Consider the following 21,030-nt stretch of genomic DNA (forward strand, 5'->3'; position numbering starts at 1 on the left):
AGCTGAACCTGTAGGTCAACAGAGTATGCATTCCAGGAAGAAAAAAAAAAAATAGATTTTGAACAAAAACCCTTGAGGCATGTCTTGAGTTACTGAACTATAAGGATAGTGAGTATCGTAGTTATAATTTTAATTCTATGTAAAAGTACTTCATGTAAAAAAAATCCATCCCCAAAATGATTCTTATTGCAGAAAGGAAATTGCATGCTATAAATTGCTGTAGATATATAAGGTATTACTATCATCGAATAATAGTAGTAGTTGTTCTTAGCAGAGTGTTGGATTGTAATCCTGTGAAGGAAAATCGCCTGTCACATTTTCCCTAACATTTCAACAGATAATAATATTCCCCAGATGTTAGCTGAAGTTATTCTATTCCTTGAGATTTCAAATAATGTTGGTTGAGACTTTGCCCACTCTCTATGGGAAGTTCAATGTCTTCTCCTTCCCTTAAGATGTCTGTGAATTCCTGATGGCTAATGCTCCAGGGCCACCTCTGTGAATTCCTGATGGCTAATGCTCCAGGGCCACCTCTGGCTCTAATCTCTCCCCATTGGCATGTTATTCTCACACATACCTCAACTGTACCTCTTCCTTCTACTTAGTCTACCTGATACTGTAGACTTTACTAAGTAAGGTGAGGTGAAAGAAAGGCTTCATATCCCAACAACGTATAATAGGCAGTTAAAATAGGACCCTGTCTCTGTTTTGTTTGAAGTCACAGTGACTGGCTAAGAATAAAGCAATAGTGTCAAATATCTCCATATCCCAAAGAAAACTGTTGAGCAGACTGTGCAGGTCTTACAAAATGATAGTGGAAAACCAGTTTGCTAATTCTTAGCTCATCATCCACCCTGAAGGCATAAAAGCGTTGGAGAGTTGGTTATGTGCTGTGGTATTTTTCCCCATACACACTCCACAGAGGAATGAACAGAGTTTATTTTTTTTCCATTCACTGCGAAAGGGGTCCTGAAGGGAGCAATTCAGGCAACTTGACCTGTGATGACTCCTGCAGGTCAACAGAGTATGCATTCCAGGAAAAAAAAAAAAAAAAAAAGACTTTGAACAAAAAAACCTGGAGGCATGTCTTGAGTTACTGAACTGTAAGGATAGTGAGTATTTTAGTTATAATTTTAATTCTATGTGAAGTACTTCATGTAAAAAAAATCCATCTTCAAAATGATTCGTACTGCTATAACTTACTGTAGATACGTAAGGTATTACTATCATCAAATAATAGTAGTAGTCATTCTTAGCAGAGTGTTGGATTGTAATCTTGTTAAGGAAAATCACCTGCCGGACACAGGCCTGGAAAAAAAAATCTGTAGGCGAGATCCTGCAGAAAGGGTCTATAGTAAAAGAAGGAGACTGTGTTGGGAGCAAGCTGCACTGCCACAAACAGTGGGACGCTGGGTAGAGGAGAGTATCTCAGGAGCCAGGTATGGCTGTGTTAGGGAAGGAGGCAGGAGGAGTTAGCCTGGGTGCATCTTGATTTCCCTCAAAAAGGACTGCCTGGAAGCACAGTAAAAAGGGCCTCCAGGTATTCAGGGGCTGAAGTGGACTTCACTCACATCCTGGGGGCCACAGTCAAAGGTTGCAGAGGGAATGTCTCTGAGTCACAGTGAAAGCATCACTCAGGAAACAGAATAAGCTATGGGACTTCGCCCTGCCCAAAGGGCACCACGATCTGATTGCATCAATACCAGTCAGGGAGCACCTCTCCACCCCTCTTTCCACTTTTCCCCCATCTTATTTCCAACCTCATGAAAGCCAAAGACAGTCCAGTGAGGGAGTAAGAAATAGAAGAGTAGGTGAGGGAAAGAACAAGAAAGAAGCTGACCCACCACAGGTCTCCAAGGCTGAGGCGAGCCAGGACTGGGGGAGAGGAGAGCTTCAACTTTGAATGAAGTAAAGTTTTGACAGTTATGATTTGACTGGTCCTGTTATTTACCAGGAGAATGTCTTTGTGATTGAAAATGTCAGGACTTTTTGTTACCTGAGAGTGCCTAGAAAATTTGAGTGACTTGCCTAGACCTTCATCCAGGGACAGAGAGGAAATGAGACCTCACTCAGGCCAGTTCCTTGGCCCTACCTGCCTGGAGGGGTGGAGAGAAGCTGGGTGTGAAGAGAAGCTGGGTTTCAAATGCCATCTTTCTTTGCATTGGCTGAGTGCTGAGCTTTTGTATAGGCCAGGGAGGAGAGAGAAGGAAAAGGTAAATGTCTTTTTATTTAACTGGGTAGAGATGTGGCCTTCTTGGCTATCTGTCTGCTATTCTATCTCATTTTCTATGATTTTGATGAGGACAATGGTAGCTTCAACATGTTAGTTGATAAGGGTCTTGTGCCCAAGAAGCAACCTGTGCATTAAAGGTCTCTTGAAAGATTTGACAGAAAATTCTAACTGAACCCAAGTTGGTAGCCTCCTACTGTGTTCCTCTGATGCAGATGCCTCTCTGCCCTCTCTCTGTGAGGGCAGTCAGGGCTGTAGCCCCCAGTTATACCAATTATAAATTGGGAGACTGTCTCTTTCTATTTCTTATTCAGGTTGCATAGCCTGAGCAGTGATAAAGAAATGAAATGTCAGCTCTTCTTCTTGTAGGTACCGCCTATCTTCGTGAATGATTAGAGAGAAGTTCATTACTTCAGGACAGTCGAAGGGAAGGAAGAACCAGCCTTTCCTCATGGAAGGGAACAGGCTCTCTCTGCAATTGCAGCACTACCCAAAGGCTGACCCTCTCTCACCTCCAGGACTTCTCTGCTATGAAGTTGGGGTATGGGTGGTGGATGGAGATGAGTAGTAAGATGGATCCTAGAATTACCTCTCTCAATAAACCCATGTTATCGTGTCTGGGCCAACCATCAGGGCCCCTCTGGAGAGATTAGGACTTAAAAAAAGAGACGCTAAGTGCCCTTTGCTCAGCAGTCAGAGCCTTAGCTACAATTCTCGGGTAACAGGAAGACTCCCACTTACCAATCCTGTTCCAGTTACCAGTGAAGACCCCCCCAGAGACAACTGTGGAAGGCCCTGTTTTAACAGTCAAGTCTCCGTCCCCCTTTCCCAGTCATGTAGCTCTTCGTCCATAAAACTACCCAAACACTTTAAAAGTCCATCGATATTTCTTGTCAGAAACCACTCTTTAGTGAGCGTGTACCATACATTTATCAACTACTGGGTGAAACAGAGCTACTGAGAAATAAGCCTGGAGCCTGGACTATAACCAAAAGGAGAAATAATGGAGAGAATTCATACTCTGGGTAGTTCCTTTACATAAAGGTCAGTTGACTATCTCATATGTGCTCTCTTCGCAGGTAGGAACTAGTTGTTTTAAGAGGGCAACAATTTTTATGTTTGTTTGTAGGCAACTTAAACAATAATGATTTCTTGGATGAGTTTAACTGTGCCTATTCTTCCTCTGTGACTAATTAAGCTGAATTCCATGTGTACAGAAAGCCGTTTGGCATTTGCTAGTATCTATGCATACCTGCTGTGTTCGATTACCTTAGTTCATAGCGGTTGGACAGACCAGCCGACTTCCAGGATTGTCTCAGTCATCAAGATACCTTGTCACTTTTCTGGCCAAGTTTTAACATCTTCACATAATCCCTGCGGAGAGTGTGTGTTTCAAACTTGGCCTCATCTGCAGGATTAGTGAAAACACTGGGCGCTCCCTCCTTAGGTGGCTAATGAAGGCCCCAGCAATGACAATAGTACAAATTACTTTAAAATAGTTCCTATTTTTGTCAGTGCTAAAAATACTCCTTCATTTGTATTTTTTTCCAGATTTACTATGTCCCTTTCCAAAGTGAAGAATTGAAAAAGAAAGGTTCTGAATACCAACCTCATTAGACTAACGACGCAACATTTAAGAAGATGGGTTAAAAATGCATCCATGAATTATAAATAATGTATAATATGGCTGTATAATTTAGTGCATACTACAAAAGTTGCTGCTTTTTTTCTCAGGGGGTAATTTTTTCCACTTGTGGATTTATATTAAAGCCCCAAGTCCTGGCGGTGAGATCGATGGTCAGAGCTTTAATTGGGGCTCTCTGGTGATTATCTAGATTGGCAGCTGCTGTCAATCAGCTTCTAAAGAAATTTCTGAGCCAACAATTAGGCTACTCCTGGAGATGTTAGGCCCCTAGAGTCAACGTTAAGGCTCCCAGTCACTGGGGAACACTTAAGCACAGTGGAGCTATAATTTTCCAAGTCGCGGTCTTACCTGGCAACATACGTGTCCCAGCCTTCTAGCTGAGTCAACTCAGAAGAATGATATTATGGCATATACTGAATCCACATGATTTTATAAGCAAGTGGTGCTGCAAGTCCCCTGACAGCTTTCATTAAACTAAGGCAATAATACCCTATGTAGATTTTTGGAGCACGTCACAGTTTTATATTATATAATTGAATTCTGTTGATAGAATAACAATATATTGCTGTTCTTTTCTGAGGGAGGCGGGGAATATACAAAGTTCACAAAATTTCTCCCTTCTTGGCTCATGTCCTATTCCTTTAGAAATACTCTTTTCATGTGAATTAAGAATTCAAACTATTTTGATCGAGTTAACATTTTATAATAGCTTACTCCCATTAATTCAGATCCCACTAATGTAAATTTTATGATAATTCAAGTAGGATTGCCTACATTATTTTTTTCTCATTCTTGAATTATGGTGCATAATGAGAAGTGTTTCGTTGGTTAAAAAAATGATCTGCCAGTTTCTTGTAAAGTTAAATGCACACGTGCTTACCATACAGCCTAGCAATTCCACTCTTAGGTATTTCCCAAGACGATGGAAATACATGTCCACCCAAAGACTTACTCACAAATGTTCAAAGCAGCTTTATTTGTAATAACTAGAAACTGGAAACAACCCAAACATCCATCAGCAGGTGAATGGATAAACAAATTGTGGTATGTCCAAACAATGGAATATTACTCAGCAATAAAATGAAATTAACTACTACTACATGAGAATGAGTCTCAAAAGCATAATGCTGAGAGAAGGCCAGATGCAAAAGATTATATGCTGTATGATTCCATTTATATGAAATTTTAGAACACGCACACTGAATTTATAGTGACAAAAGAGCCAATCGATGGTTTTCTAGGGATGAGGTTGGACTTCTTGACTGGGCAAGGGCATGAAGGAACTTTTTGAATGATGGACATGTTCTCTATGTTAAAGTGATAGTTATATGGGTGCATACATTTGTCAAGACTCAATGAACTGTACCCTTAAAATGTAGGTACTATTATATATAAATTTTATCTTAATAAATTAGATTTTTAAAAAAACAACATGCTATTACTCATGTCTTCATTAATAACAAAATTCTATTCTACTCATTGTGTGTGTACCCTCTTTCTGGGTTTTTGTTTGTTTTTTAGCAATATCATTTCTAACATGAAAATGGTATAGGGAATTCCAGCTTGAGTTCAATAGATATCTTATAAAACAAGGAAAACAAAATTCAACCTTTCCACCCCATATCTAATAGGTCCCCAAATTCTACTTATTCTGACTCCTAAATATTTTTTGCATGTTTACACTGCTGTATAGCTTTACCTTCCTACCTTAATTTAGCTCTCAATTACCTCCCGACTGGTCTCCTTCCTGCTGTGATTTCATTTGAAGGAAAGGATCCTCCACACCATCTTCTAGATGCCATAAAACAAAATGATACCCAGAGGCCTTATAGTTAAGAGAAGTGCAGGGAACTTGTAGGGGGAAGAAGCAAGACAATGGGTGGAACCAGATAGGGCACTGGGATTTTTAGGATTAAGGTGTGATCCCGAGTAAACTGGATTGTTTTCAATGCTTTTGATGTTTTCTGTTTGTTTTCTTTAGTCTGTTAGTGTAGCCCCTTCAGAAAGTATTAGCTCATTTTAATTATGTTCAATAGAACGTAACAGGGAAAGAATTTGTGTTCTTGACGGGCTAGTAGGGAAGGGCTGGGTATGGTGGTGGCCACAAGAATTAAAGGCAGGGAATCTCAAGAAGGATAGAATGCATAGAGGGACAGAACCAAGCCCAAAGTTGCAGCCAGCCTGCTCAGCCCCTAGTATCTACTCACACTTCACAATTTTCTTCCAAGTCACTGCTTTGCTGCCTGCCCCTAAGAGCATTCTGTCTAGTATGTATTAAGGGAGTGATTTCTTTCCTGTCTGTATCCTCACTTTCTTCTCTGATTGCCAGAGAGGTTGGTGATAGTGCGTGGTCACCCAGGAGGAAAAAGGTGACGATTTTAGGCTGGCTTAGTCCATTGTAAAAGGTCTCTAAGAGCCTTTACCATCTCTGAAAGTGCCTTTTAGCAAGACTCAGGATAGGATAGCTCCAGTGAGAGATTTCCCATCGATTACACACTTGTCAGGAGAAACACAGGCCCAGCTTAGAGATTTCCACCTTAAACTTTCTAAAGAAGCCACTTGGTAAAGGTTCTGGAGCTGAGGATGCCAGAGGAACCACTAAAAATCAAACAAGTGAGCAGAAACTGAATTTGACTTTTGGCCCCAGGGGCAAGAGAGATGGAGATGAAAGCTGACAGGCTCCTACTCGACAAGGCCTCTGCGGAGTGGAAATGAGCGACTCGTAAATTGGAATGGCACTTCCTCTCCACAGGCTGTCCTGTGAGCAAGGCCTGAACATCCTCACCCAGCCCCTCGATGCAAATGCTCCCAGGTCCACTGACTGGGGTATTAGCAAGCAGGCCTGCCACCCCCAATGCAGGGCATGTCTTCGGCAAGGGGTGGAGATCAAGTTTTATCTTCAAAGACATCCATAAACTTAGCTCAGCAGATACTTCTCCATGACCAAAAAAGCAACACACATTTTATTCTAGGGAACCCTTGGGCATGAACCCTGTTTTTAGAATATCTTCTAGTCATGGCTGTGCTATTGCTAAACTGAGTAAACTTGAACTTGACTAAATCACTTAGTATTTAGGAGCAAGAGTTTTCTTAACTATAAAATAAAAAGAGCTCATTGTTTGTGGAAGAAGTAGGACATGTGAACAATAATGATGTTAGCAATTCGTGGTAAATGTGTAGTGAGCCTAGATGAAGGACAGATTAATCCTATAGAGAAGAGGCGACATTTGAACCAGGTCCTAAGAAAGCTGTAAGAGTTTTCCAGTCAGGCAAGAGAGCACAATACTCCAGGCAAGGTAAAGAACTAGAAGCAGGAGTGAGAGGGGAGATTTGATGAGGCCAGTGTGTGGGAGAAGCAGTCCATTTTGAGAGTACAAGAATGGGGAGGAACCTAGTTGTAGAATCAGTAGGTGGTGCCCAGTGGAATGTGGCTCCAGTTGAGGATGGCCTAGGTCAACTGGGCAGATGATGATTTAATTAAATAAAACACCCAAAGCAGAAGAGGGTGGAAACATGATGAATCCAATTTCTGACATGTTGAAATGAAAGTATCCATAGTTCGACCAATTGATATGCCCAGCAGACAGCTGGGTGAACATATGTAGAGCTCAGAGAAGTGGTTGAAGCTGGAATTGTAGATCTGGGTGTCATTCGCTTACATGGATCTAAATAATTTCTAAGTTCCCTTCTAAATCTAAAGTCATGGGATCGGTGCTTCCAAGTTTTGTGAAAGGAAAAGTTCAAAATTCAACCTTTCTTTTCTCACTGGCATATTATTCCAGTGAGACACTTGTTATGTTTTTCTGTGCCCCCCTTTGTGTGGTGTGTATGTGCCACTACAGGATGTTCATAGGATTCTCGCTACGAAATTTTGTTTTCTTGAATTTCTGTCAGCCATTAGTTGCAGTATTTTAGTCAATGTAGAACGATCTTACCCTGGATCATTGAACAGTAATCTGATATCAATGATGAATCCCAAAAAGGCTTGGGAAAGGTTCTCAGGAATTCTGATCAATTATCAATGGCTCCCGTTTTTCATGAAATAAAGTCCAGGCTCTCCAGTTTGGCATTTAAGTCTCTCTCCCTCCCCTTCTCTCTCTCTCTGATCAATAGTCACATCATGAGCAGCCTTACGGAGAGGTCCGCGTGGAGGGACACTGAAGCCTCAAGCCACCAGTCACAGGAGTGAGAGTGGATGCAGCTTTTCCAGCCCCGTGAAGCCTTTAGGTGACCGAAGCCCTGGAGACAACTTAATTGCAGTCTCATGAGAGACCCTGAACCAGAAGCACCCAGCTGAGTCACTGGGATTCCTGACCTCCAGAAACTGTGAGTAAATGTTTGTTGCTTTAAGCCTCTAAGTTTTCAGGTAATTTGTTAAGGTATGATCAAGACAAGGAGAAATGTGGTCTTCCAATAATATGTGGGAAATAAGCCAGGAAAGATGTTGGATGATTTCAGCAGTTTGGAAGGGGAGCTTATTAGCAGGGTGCTAAAATCCTGATTCTTCTGCCTATCCACTGAGTGGCCTTGAAAACCTCTTACCACCTGTTTGGGCCTCAGTTTCCTTACTTGTAAATGGAGATAGGAGCATTAGTGCCAGCCTCCATGCTAAAATCTTTACATATGAGCAGCACTTTATAGTTTGCAAAATGTTTTTATGTACATTTGCTCTTTGACTTATAATGGTGTTACATCCCCATGAACACACTGTGAGATGAAAATATTGTTAAGCTGAATGTGCACTTAATTAAGCTGACCTACTGAACATTGTAGCCTAGCTTACCTTAAACGTGCTCAGAACACCTACATGAGCCTACAGTTGGGCAAAATCGTCTCAGATCTGCTGCCCAGCATTATGAGAGAATTTCATACTGCATATCACTACGGGCGGGGAGATCAAAATTCAAAATTTGAAGTATAGTTTCTACTGAATGCTTTTGCACCATCATAGAGTTGAAAAATCGTAAACCAAATCACTGTAAGTTGGAGACTGCCTGTATTACTGTCAGGACCTGAAGACAACAAAGAGTAGTCCCTCAAACTTGAAAGTAATGAAAATAAGAATGGTTTCAAAATCAGAACATATGGATTAGGACAGAGACATACAAAATAACCTGAAAGCAATGTTTAAGAGTCCTTCTGAATGGCTTTATATAAAGCCAAAAGGACAATTACTTTCTTCTTATCGATGAGTGATGGGAAATATGATGAATGCTCATTTTTTAATGCATAAAAAATTCATAGAAGAGTTTCTAGAACATAAATACTTAAGAAGTGTTACTTCTTATTTTATTTATAACCAAGAGAGCTTAATAAAATACTAAGTGGGTTATTAAAGATATTGAGACTTGGTATTTATAAATAAACGAGCATATTACCAGAGTTTATTAAGAACTCTACCTTGGTATCCTAATAAGAAGTCTGGCTGCTACACACAATGCTGGGCAGTACAGCCAATTTTCAACAGAGAGTTGGAATTCCTGAGATGCACAGGCAGAATGCCTTGTTATCAGTGCATCATCAAAGCTGTCGTGAGTAGGACATGATTTTCAGTCGCTGTTATTCTTGAATTAATTAAAGCACTTTGTAAAACATATACAGTTCTTATCCTTATTGATACTTTTGGGGGGTAATTGCTGCATTGTTATAATTTGAATATGGTTTTGTTCCTCTCTGATTTCTATCACAATATTCTTCATCTACTGGGAGATAGAAAGGGGAAGGATGGATGATTTCTTGGGACTTTTACTCTGTTTAATGGGCCAGGGTAAAATGTTTGAAAATCATTAACTTAATGGTCTTCTTGACCATGATGTGATTGAATACATAAACCTAGTTAAAGCAAAAATGTGCCAATCAGCAAGGGGCCAGCAATGGAAGCCAGTGGAAGTAAGAGAAATACAGAAATTTACCCTGTCAATGTCCACCTATCGCTCTCCAGTGACGAGAGAGCCTTGGTCAACAGTCTCAATGGAAAGACTATATCTCATATGAAGACACACCCAGGGGATTGTGTGCAATTAACGTAGAATATCCCTGTTCTCTTGGCAAATTCGTCCTTAATGTTGAAGAGATGAATCAGATCCTCTGAGCCCTGGGACATTAAATATTTGCTGCTTCTTGCTAATCCCCTCACCTTGATCCCGTACTCATGAAGTTGTATTCTAATTATGACTTGACTTTTCATATAGATCTGTTAGATGTTGGTCATATAGATTTCAAATATTTTGTCCATTGTCTCCAGACAATGAATACGCTGGCTTTCTAGGTTTATATCTTTTCCAGAGTCGATATTGTCATTCCCAATGATACAACCTTAGCTTTTTAACTGGTTTCCCAGGTTTCACTCTTGCCTCCTCTATGTCATTCTTTCATTGGCCTCTAAAAAGATGACTTCTTTACATATACTTTTTAAAACATTATCTCATTTGACCTTCATAATAAATACATGAGGTTTTATTATCTCCATAAACAGATGAAGAAATTAAGAATCATAAGAAGTGAATGACTATAACAATGAATAAATTGTACAGCTGAGACTCAAATCCTAGCTCAGTAGGTTGTTATTGTTGTTGGTTTTGGACACTAGATGAACAGCTACTACATATGGGTGGTTTGTCCTAAACGAATAGTATGAAGACAGGCACATACTGCATCTTTATTCTAGTCTTTCTACAAGTCTGTGAGGTAGATATTTTACGATGAGAATGCTGAAGCCCAAAAAACTTCGGCAAATTTCCCAAATTCACATTGTAAAGTCTAGATTTGGACACTTTGTTTCGATCTGTACATTTTCGAGTTTATTCTTTTACTTTTTGCTTAATATGTTTTTACTTGTGAGAACTATTCTAAACATGCCGTTTCAACTTACAACCATGTTTAGAATTTTTTGAAATTTCATGTTTAAAATTTTAAAATCAAAATTCTATTTTTTGTAAAATTATGTTTGTGTAAGTATGTGTGTGCGGGTTTTCTATTGTTGTCTTAACAAATTATCGCAAAGTTAGTGGCTTAAAGAACACAAACTTATTATCTCAGAGTTCTGTAGATAAGAAGTCAAACACTAAAATCGAGGTGTTGGCAGAGCTGCATTTCTTTCTGGAGGTTGGGGGTGGAGGATTTGTTTTTTCATGTTTTCCAGCTTCTGGAAATCACTTACATTCCTTGGTTTGTGCCCTCTTTCTCCACCTTCAAAGCCAGCAAAAGCGGGCCCAGTCCTTCTCATGCTGCCACCTCTTTAGCTTCCTGCAGTCGGCAATGATCCTCTGCTTGTAAGGTCTTGAATAATCCAGTGTATTCTTCGCATCTCAAGGTCCTTAACCTTAATCACATCTGCGAAGTCTGTTTTGCTATGTAGGGTAACATATTCACAGATTGTGGGGGTTAGGATGTGGACATCTTTAGGAGCCATTATTCCACCTATCATTATATATATATGATATTAATATATTATATAATATATATTTACATATAATTTGCATGTGTTATATATTTATATTACATATTATAAAATATGATTTATATTTTTAAATTTCTGTGTATACATATTGAAATATATATATATGTATATATATATGTACATATATATATATGTCTGCTCCACACTGTCCTTACTCAGGGACCCCAGTGGACAGAAAATCCAGTTCCATGGTCCAGAAATACTGAGGGAAAGAAATATGGTAGATTGTACATTCATTCCTGAAGCTTCACTTCAAGTCGCATATCACTGACTAAAGCATATCACTTGGCCACATCTAAGTTCAATGGCACCCTGGATATTTATGGACAGGCCTAGCGACTCCCTTTAAAATACAAAAACATATTTTAAAAAGTCCACATTCTTTATGATAGAACTGTAGGCTTCATCATGAAAAATTGCAGTCCTCAGCTCTACTCAGAGGGCTACTCCCTAGAAATAGCACTTTAAATTATTTTAGTGATTTCTTCTACAATTTACCTCCAGATGTCTAAATAATATGTGTATAGTTCTATTTCCTGATTTTTCCATTTTAGCTACTATCTACTAAATTTCTATGAGAGAAGATTCAATTCTTCCTTACATGGAGTGTTTCCCACATCATGATTCTGTAAACAACACGTACACCTGACCTATATAGTGTCCTATGGTTTCATTTTCTCTTTTGTACATTTTTTTCTCAGAGTGAGTAAATGCCTCTTGTTTTTCACTTGTTTGTTTTCTGTGTACTCATTATGAGTTTTTCCCCAAGCTCTCTGACTAAGCTATAAAACTTCTCTCAAGGCATTCAGACACACTGAGTCCTCCTTAGTTCCATTCTAATCTTGGAAATATCCCTCTTTGGCCCTTAGTCTTCCTATTCCTACTTGAATGGGCCACATTCTAGGACTAGTTACATATAGGATGAATATTGGCAGCTGCAGGCGAGTAATCAAGAACAGGAATAAAACACTGGATGACTTCTGAAGCTCCTGTTTTCTGTTCTGGAACTTTGATATGAAGATGACACATTCTGAGAAGCCCAAGGATTAATAAGTTCCAAGGGCTGGCTGTGAACCATGCCCTTTGGCAAAGAATGTTTGCTCACCCCAGCTTGGTCGCTGGGGTCTGGGTCCTCCCTGGGCCATCTCAGGTTCACCCTCTTACTTTGACTTCTCAGCTCTGCTGCTTTCTAGATCTTGATTATCTTCTGATCTCCATCGTCCTGGAACCAATAATAAAGGAAGAGGGGAAAGAGTTAGCGTATTCTGTGGAGGTTCCTAAATTCTGGCACTCCAGCCCATAAACATCTCCATACTTCTTGCTATTCTTTTGTGCCATTAGAAGCAAAATTATTAGACTTTACCAAAAAAGCAGAAAACGCAAGTCATGGAGGAAAACTGTGAAAGTTAATGCCTTGTTATGCTCTTATCTGGGCACTGATTGAATTTCTGAAAGCCCTCGCAGTGCTCCTGCTGGCAGCTGGGACTGAGGGTTCAAAGCAGACAAACAGAGCATGTGGGGAAATGCTTTTACTTCATGACTTTCTTCTTACACCTGGTGATGGAATGAAACATGCAAGGAGGAGTGGAATGAAGATGTAAATATTGCAATAATAACGATAATGCTTGCATACCTGGTGTGGGGATGAGATTTGGTTTAGTCATAGAAGGATGAGGTAGGGAGAGTGACAAAAACGATTCTGAGACGCTGATGAAACCCAGACTGGTTCTATGTAGGGAGTACATTAAGAAACCTGAACAATTTTTGCCTCCTTAGTCTACCATCAAGAAAATTATCTTATCCTTCTCTTTCTCATTTTCTGTTACGTGTAGCACGACTGGAGATTAGAATAGAAAAAATGTTCCTGGGGCTTTGTCTGAAAACAGTGGCCCCACCCAATGACAGGAAAAGGATTGATGCTAGGAATTACCGACTTGTAAATGGAAATTAATACTGTAATTAGCAAGATGGGAAAATCCATCTTATTGTAAATAGTGATACTTATGGATTGTGATATTCCCCTTGGGATCACCAGGTTATTTAAAAGGAATAAATCAGGAACCACATTCAGGCCTATGAAGAATACCAGAAATATTCAGAGCAGACATGCACCTTAAACTGACAATATTTTCACCGGGGTTGTAAAACAGTGGGTAAAGTCAAATTTTAAAAAGATACACATTTGTGATTTTTGACACTTCTTGTATGGAAAGCCTTTTCAGGTTGGCTTTTGAATATCAACGTTGTTGGCTTTTGAATATCAACGTTGTCACCTAGACAGCTTTCTTGCAAACAGACTCGAGACATTGGATAAAAAGATTAGTCTCACAAAAAATGAGATGAATACTGCATTTCAAATGAAAGCAAGGCTCTCCTAGGATGAAATATAAACATTCAATAAACCTGCAGCTCTTGTGAAAATCTATATAATGGCTTTATGTTTCTATAGCATTTAGAATATAGAACCTGCTTTCACATGCATTAATTCATTTGATACTGCGTGTGTGTGTGTGTGTGTGTGTGTGTGTGTGTGTGTGTGTGTGTGTAGGTCAAAGAGAGGGATGTAAAGAAATGATCCTCATCTTATACAGATGAGGAGGTGAAGCCCAGAAAATTCAAGCTCACACTGTCTCCCAGGTATTAACGGACTGCGTGTATTTAACATTAACAAAATGCAGCCATATTTCTCTAGACAGCGAAAACCCATGAACAGTGAGATGGCATTCTAGCCACAGTAGGGTTCAAGTTTATGAGTTCCAGAATGAACTGATGCAAGGCAGTTAGGAAAATACTCCTCTCCCCCCATTAATATAAATTCAGTAATAGTAGAATTTCATCCTATTGTCCCCATTATTATACCCATATGTGACAGATTGGTTAGAGCTCTGCTAATTATAGTACATCTCATTTCTGCCTTGCATCAAGGCTCTTTGTGTATTTGTGTCTTCCCTTCTGGACCACGGGAGCCCACAGACCAGCAACCAGGTCTTTCATATGTCATCTCCATCCAGTGCCCATCCCAGTGCCAGTGCTTCATAAACATGTGTGGGGTTGAAATTAGCATAGGAACAGACACTTTGCTATGCCAATAATTGGGTCATAACATAGGCATGCAGACTGGAAGACAGCCACATACACTTGGAGGGTTAGAAGCATTAGATGCTTCCCTTTTAAACCATGTGACCTGGTTCTTATCCTTTTGTATAGTTTGGTCCCATTTCTTGGGATGAAATCAATTATAGGTGACCCCTTACTTTCATTCAGATTGAAAATGGGTCTGAAGATCAAGTGAAAAACATATTCTAAAAAGGGGTGGTTTCCACAATTCCATTTCTCAAAACTTTAAATTCCCTATCCAGGAACACAAGGCCTGATGACAGGGTGGGGGAAACCTGCAAATACCCATAAGTGATGGCCCATGTGATGTTACAGCTCCCAACTCCCACCCTGGCCCACACCCCAGACCCCATCCCTCCCAGCCAGGCCTCATGGAGGAACAGGACAGAATGTGAAGTGGCCGGAAAGTCAGGGACTGGTACACAACCTCCGGGAGCATCCATGGAAAATCTCTGCAAACTTTAAAGGAAAAATTCAGCATGTAATAATTCCTATTTTGTGTAAAAAGGGGAGAAACCAATTAAGATGAATATAAAGGTATAGACAAAAGAAATTTTAATGGCTTTTTCTAGCAGGTTGGATTATGATTTTGTTTTTTTTTTTTCTTTTCTATATTTGTATTGCTTTAATATACTCTTTTTTTTACCATCTATAAATTCTTTTAAATTTATTTCTATCTACTTGTAAGACATTTAAAACATTACTGATAAAGCTAAATTCTCTTTGACCACCATCTCTAGATTGCCAGAGATAATCATGTCACTTTTGCATGCATCTACCCCGGCAGACCTCAAATCTCTCATGGTTAGAGACCTTACATACTTTGTTCCTCGTATTAAATTGGGAATGGCAACTCTGCACCTGTTGGGAACAAAAGAGGTGAAACATGTCCTTTTGGGATCCTTAACAGGTCAGAAATGATATAAGTCCATTGTTGTATATCAGTTAGCAGAGTACTTTCATCACTATCACGAGGCAAATCTGCCATGCTTCATTAGAAGCTTAGAATGTTAGACCGGCAAGTACTCTTAAGATCATCCACCAGACACTGTGCTTTATAGATGAGGACACTGCGTTCCAACAGCGATAGTGATAGAATAATCTCCACAATCCCCCAGTAATGGAATCAGACTAGAACCTTGAGCTTTAAGAAGCTTTGTGCTGGCCTTCTCCGGTGCTCAATTGCATCTGGGTGATAGTGTTTTGGGGAGCAGTTCTCAATATTAATACGTATTGAGAAATAGCTGGAAAAAAATTTAATTTTACAAAATTAAGGCAAAAGGTAAGAATAACTAGGTTTCACTATTTTAGACATGATAAGAATACAAAAATATTTTTTAACTGTAACACTACTGGGTACCTAGCTTTACGACAAGTTTCTGAGTAATACATTGCCTAGAAAATGTTTTCATGCCCAAGGTAATTTTTTTAAGTAAAAGGTCCAACAAATCCTTCCATTCAATTCAACATTAAAATATGTGAAAAAAACATACATGCAAATATGGAGAAATATTATGATTTAAATAACTAGTAAATATTTGTGGTCCCAATGTGATTTTTTTAAAACTCTCATTCTGACCCAAGAATGAGGGGGGTTAAGATTTTAACTCTTAAAACAGAATAATTCAAAAACTTTCCCAAATGGCTGACTATGAAAGCAATTAATTTTATAAAATGTTAGCTCTTGACAAAGAATTAAATATTCATCTCTGGTTTTGAAGGAAAGATAAAAAAAAAAACTAACAACAAATATTAAGGCACATTATTTTGTTCAATATGACTAATTATGTGAAATATTGGTGAACTCTGATCCATAATTTTTTTTGGTAATACCTGAAGGAGGCGAAAAAATGTTTATCTATTATTTTTCTCTCCTAACTAAAGCCTTCAATTAGTGTATGCTGGATGCTGACAGAAGCCAACAAGTTCTCAGGGGTGTCATCTGGGAACACTGGGTGTCATCTGAAGCCTAGTTTCCATACAGCGGAAGTGGGGGAAACAGTGATGGCTTAAGGTCTTCGCATTTCATTCCCAGGACTTGAGTTGTCATGTCTTCTGTTAGTGAATGACTGGCCGCGCTGCATTCATTCTACTCCTCCTCACTCCCAGGAGGAACCAAGAGGAACGGTCAAGTGATTTAAACAAAATAAAGTAGAAATGCAGTGCCCTGAAATTCATGTTTTCAGATGGTATCAGAATTATCCCTAAAATAAAGAGAGAGCACTTTATAGTCATTATTTTATTTACTTCTATATGTAGTTCTCAAGTTTTGTATAACAAATTACCCCCCCAAAATAGTGGCTTAAAAAAATAAATGTTTATCATCTCATGATGTCTGTGGGTCAGAAGTTCAGAATAAGCTAAGCTGAGTGATTCTGGTTTAGTGTCTCTCATGGGGTTGCTGTCAAGATGTTGGCTAGAGCTGCTGTCATCTGAAGGTATGACTTGGGCTAGACTATCTGCTCTTGCGGTGACTTACTCATCTTGGTGGCAAACTGATGCTGGCTATTGGCAAGAGGTCTAGTTTCTTGCCATGTGAACTTCTCCATAACACTGCTTGCATGTCTCACGGCATGGCAATAGTGTCTCCTGGAGCAAGTGATACAAGAGCAAACAAGGCAAGGTCAAACCACCTTTCATGACTAGCCTCAGAAGACATAAACCACAATCATTACAATGCTCCATTGGTTACACAAGTCAACCTTTTTCAGTGTGCAAGAGGACAATGTAAAGACATGAATACTAGTCACTGAGGATCGTTGGAGGCTATCTTGGAGGCTGCCTTCCATAACTTCTTTAAGAACTCGTGAGGGCATTTTATCTTGAAAGGTGTTTGCTGGTTTCAGTTCTGGAAGAGCTGCATTCATACCAGTTTTTGCAGATGATATTCATCGTGACCTCCACCACTCAAATTGATAATCATTGGACCTGAAGAACAATACAGAAAGGATATTCAAATAGAATCTGCAGATGTTTCATGATTGTTTCTGGTGTTACATTTTTTCATTGTTCGTGAGCTGATGGCCATTTAGGAAAGATACCAGGAGTCAGAGGAAACCACCACTACACAACTAGGAGAATTATTAGGGTGTTTCATTAACCAAGATCAAATTGATGCTTTAGTAATGGAGGAATGCACAGACACCCCCTCAGTATGATTTTATATTAAATCTGGACATCTTTGGGCCTTTGGGCCTTTTAAAAGTCTCTTTAGCATTTTTAAATAGAAATAAATTCTGGCTTTTAAAACTTAAACAAATGAAATAAAATAAAATAAGAACATGTGAGCACACAGAAAATGTGTTAACAGTCAGTTTTGAAGATTTGAAGTTTTGAAGAAACTCTTTCATTCCAGAGGATGAAAGCTATATTCCCAAAGAGGCAAGAATGAGGACGTGGGCCCAGGTCCTGAGGCAGGTTGTCTGTCACACCTCACAAAATGGAGGCCAGTAGGTCTCCATGCAACATAAATTCACTCCCCTCTGTGCCATTGTCCTAACTTCATAAGAAACTTTTTGATAGAGAAGACGGGTGTATGTCGGTTAGAATGCAAGCTCAAGCATTCTTTGGAGCCCCAAACATTTGGGGTGGAGCCCATAACTGGCTTCTTCTTCCCATGGCTCAACTCCTATATACCACTAAATAGCTATATAGGTTTTCTCTTTCTCCCTGTTCCACAAAGATACTCCCTTTGTATTGTAAGCAGTTTAAATATTTTATTAATGTTTCTATGCACTCAAAGAAGAGAAGAAAAATGAATGAGGTGGACGAGATCAGGGATGGGAAATAGGCTTTCATATACCCGCTCTGTCATAAAAGTGGTTGTCTTGAGAAGAATTGTGAAACTAAACCTCTGCTAGCAGGAATGATACCATAATAGGTTAGTGATGTCTGCTGAGGTCTGGAAACAGAGAGTGGTGACACTCATGCGTTTCTTTGCTATCCCTGGAGTTGGTAATCAATTAGGTCTATTGAACTTCAGGGAGTAGAAGGTTCCATAATCCACTGACGCCTCCTCACACCCAGGAGAAATGTCCTGAAACCAATCTTTGGATTATCCGGTATTTTCTATGACCAGCTCGGTCATAATCAGTGTGCCTTTACAAGGTTTTATTCTCTTTTGTAAATAGGCAGCTGGGGACTTAATTGGATTTACCCAGTTGTTTTCAAAACAACCAGGAGTATGACCAAATTCAGTCTTTTCTTCAAACTAGTTTTGCGTGTCTCTGTGAGTCGCTACATGACGATATATGTTATTTTAAACTCTCCTTATTTTTAATGATATAAACAATGAGAGCCCAAGTAAGAGAAAGAAGCTAACACATTTATTCCCATTCTGCCATCTGTTTAAAGCTGCTGATGTAATTCCAGTTTGAAATTGCATTAGTGCTTGCCTCCTGGACTTCTTCCTTATTTCCTTTCGTATTTCAGGCCTTCTGTACTTAAGAGAAAGCACTGCCTCTAGGATGTTGGTCAATTAATGCGAAGCTGCAGTCTATCTCTGGCCATTTTCAAACTGGTCTCCGATTTGGATTTCCTTCACGATTAGCTAGAATGACTGTAACTGGAGTGTTATTTGCTTAAATGTATTTGGTATTTAAGGTTTGATTAGTGATGTTTTCAGCAATATCATCAACTATCAGCAGATTTGTTTACACTGCAGAGGATGGCAGAGAGATTAAGGGTTGTGGTCGTGCATACTCAATCATCGCGTATTGGCTTTTTTTGACTTTTATGTCTTGGATTATGCCTCAGAATTCGATTTCAATTTTGTGTTTTAAAACGTAGCTGCTTTACACTGGTTTGGAAAATATCGTGCAAGAAGATTTTATTAAATTGTGTGATATGTGCGTATGTGTGTGTGTCCTTGGGTGTCTTTTATGAGACTAGGTCTCATTTAAAATTTTATTTTGGCTGAGTGACCAGAGTGTAGTTTCTTTGCTTAGATATAAACTGGGGGCATGGTTGAAGCCCTTTTTCTTTTCGCTTTCAAATATGTGGACTTGGCATTAGGTAAGGTTGACAAGTTTGTGAGGGCACAAGTGGGATTGGGGAAGGAAAACTGGAAACTTGGGCAGCTGCTTTCACTTTTCTTAGCCTTAATTTCACCATCTGGGCTTATAGTAGCTGATTCAAATATCTTTCTCTTCTAAAATTCTATCGATCTCTGAAATAGTCACCTTTCCCTTTTCCTGATATTGCTGTAGTAGAAGGCCCTGCTTTAGGTGCATAAAATTGAATCTCATGTCAGAAAATAGCATCAGAATAATAGAAGGTTGGATTGGAGTTGACCTGAAGGATCCTCCCCAAACTCTATTTTAGACTCTCAGCGATACCCACCCTTAGAATCCAAGGGTATGGCCAGTAAGGAGGAGTATGTGTAACAGGTACAAAGAACACAGCTTGATTTCAGCAGGCTTACCCAGAGTGACACTTGCTATGCAGAACCATGGCTCTGAGTCGTGGCTCATCGCTGTGGCTCAGAGACATCTACGTTGTTGTTGTTGTTGTTGTTGTTGTTGTTGTTGTTAATATTGATATCTGGGTCCTAAATTTGACTTGCCAAATCAGAATTTTTTGGAGTAGGGACTGGGTATTTGTATATTACAAAGCTCCTTGGCTTATTCTGAGTCCTAGTCAAGGTGGAGAGAAACATATCCTTGAGATGGAGTAGAGTTGGAAAGAGATCTGATTGGAGAATCCAGAGACCGGGGTTTGAGTCATCACCCAAGTACTGAGGGAGCACAGAAGAAGGAGGGAGCACTAACATGACCAGGGAAAATCAAGGAACCTTCACGGAGGAGGTGACATTTGAGTTAGATCTTGAAGAATGAGTAGGAACTTTCCTCTTGGAAAATAAAGAATAGTTGAGAGAAGGAAGGCATTGAAATGTTTTGCAACGAGTGTGCCAAAGCAGGAGAAATAAAAGGCAAATTTTTTTGAGTATCTATTCATCTCTTCTAGAGACCATGTGAAATACTAGTGCTGGACAGACATGGCTTCTCCTCCTGTGGGGAGGTTGACTGGAACATATATGGAGAAAGAGAATATTAGGAGTTGGGTCTATAAAAATAAAAATAATCTGGGTCTATAAAAATAATCTGCATCAGTTTACTAAAGTCGTAACTTCCAGGTAATGAATTTGGAATTGATTCTGTAGGCTGTTGTTCCCAAGTGTAGTCGCAGCTCACTGGTATGTTACGATCAGTTGTGAGGGGCTGTGAGTAACGTATTAGTGCTGGCCATTAAAGACACAGTAGAAGAGAGTGGATGAGAAGGCAGGCTGTGGAGCCAGACCATCGAGATTCAGTCTCAGCTTTTCCCTTACCAGTTACCAGCCACCTACTAGCCCCTTGGCAAATTATCTAAGTGCTCAGTGCTTCAATTTCTTCTCTGTATAATTAACGATTATAAGGGTGCCTACCTCATAAGGTTGTCATGAGGATTGGGTGTTAGTATCTGTAAACACTTGGAAGAGTATCTAGATATAGAGATATCATAATTAATATTACTATTGCGATTTTTTGTCATTTCTACAAGAGTTTAAAAAGTTGTACACACACGTGTTTGAGGAGACTC

At 39.5% G+C, this 21,030-nt stretch overlaps 1 long non-coding RNA gene across 1 annotated transcript in view; it reads left to right on the forward strand.

Annotated features, from left to right (window-relative positions):
• The window catches only part of LOC120597190 (uncharacterized), a 308,055-nt gene that overhangs the window by 281,695 nt on the left and 5,330 nt on the right, over positions 1-21,030 (forward strand). Inside the window, exon 6 of the long non-coding RNA XR_005651352.1 lies at positions 7,989-8,201. This is a non-coding gene — a long non-coding RNA (uncharacterized LOC120597190). The remainder of the gene's footprint in view (positions 1-7,988; positions 8,202-21,030) is intronic.

This window comes from Pteropus medius, unplaced genomic scaffold, assembly GCF_902729225.1.
Source record: "Pteropus medius unplaced genomic scaffold, Ma_sr-lr_union100, whole genome shotgun sequence".
Classification (NCBI taxonomy): Eukaryota; Metazoa; Chordata; class Mammalia; order Chiroptera; family Pteropodidae; genus Pteropus; species Pteropus medius.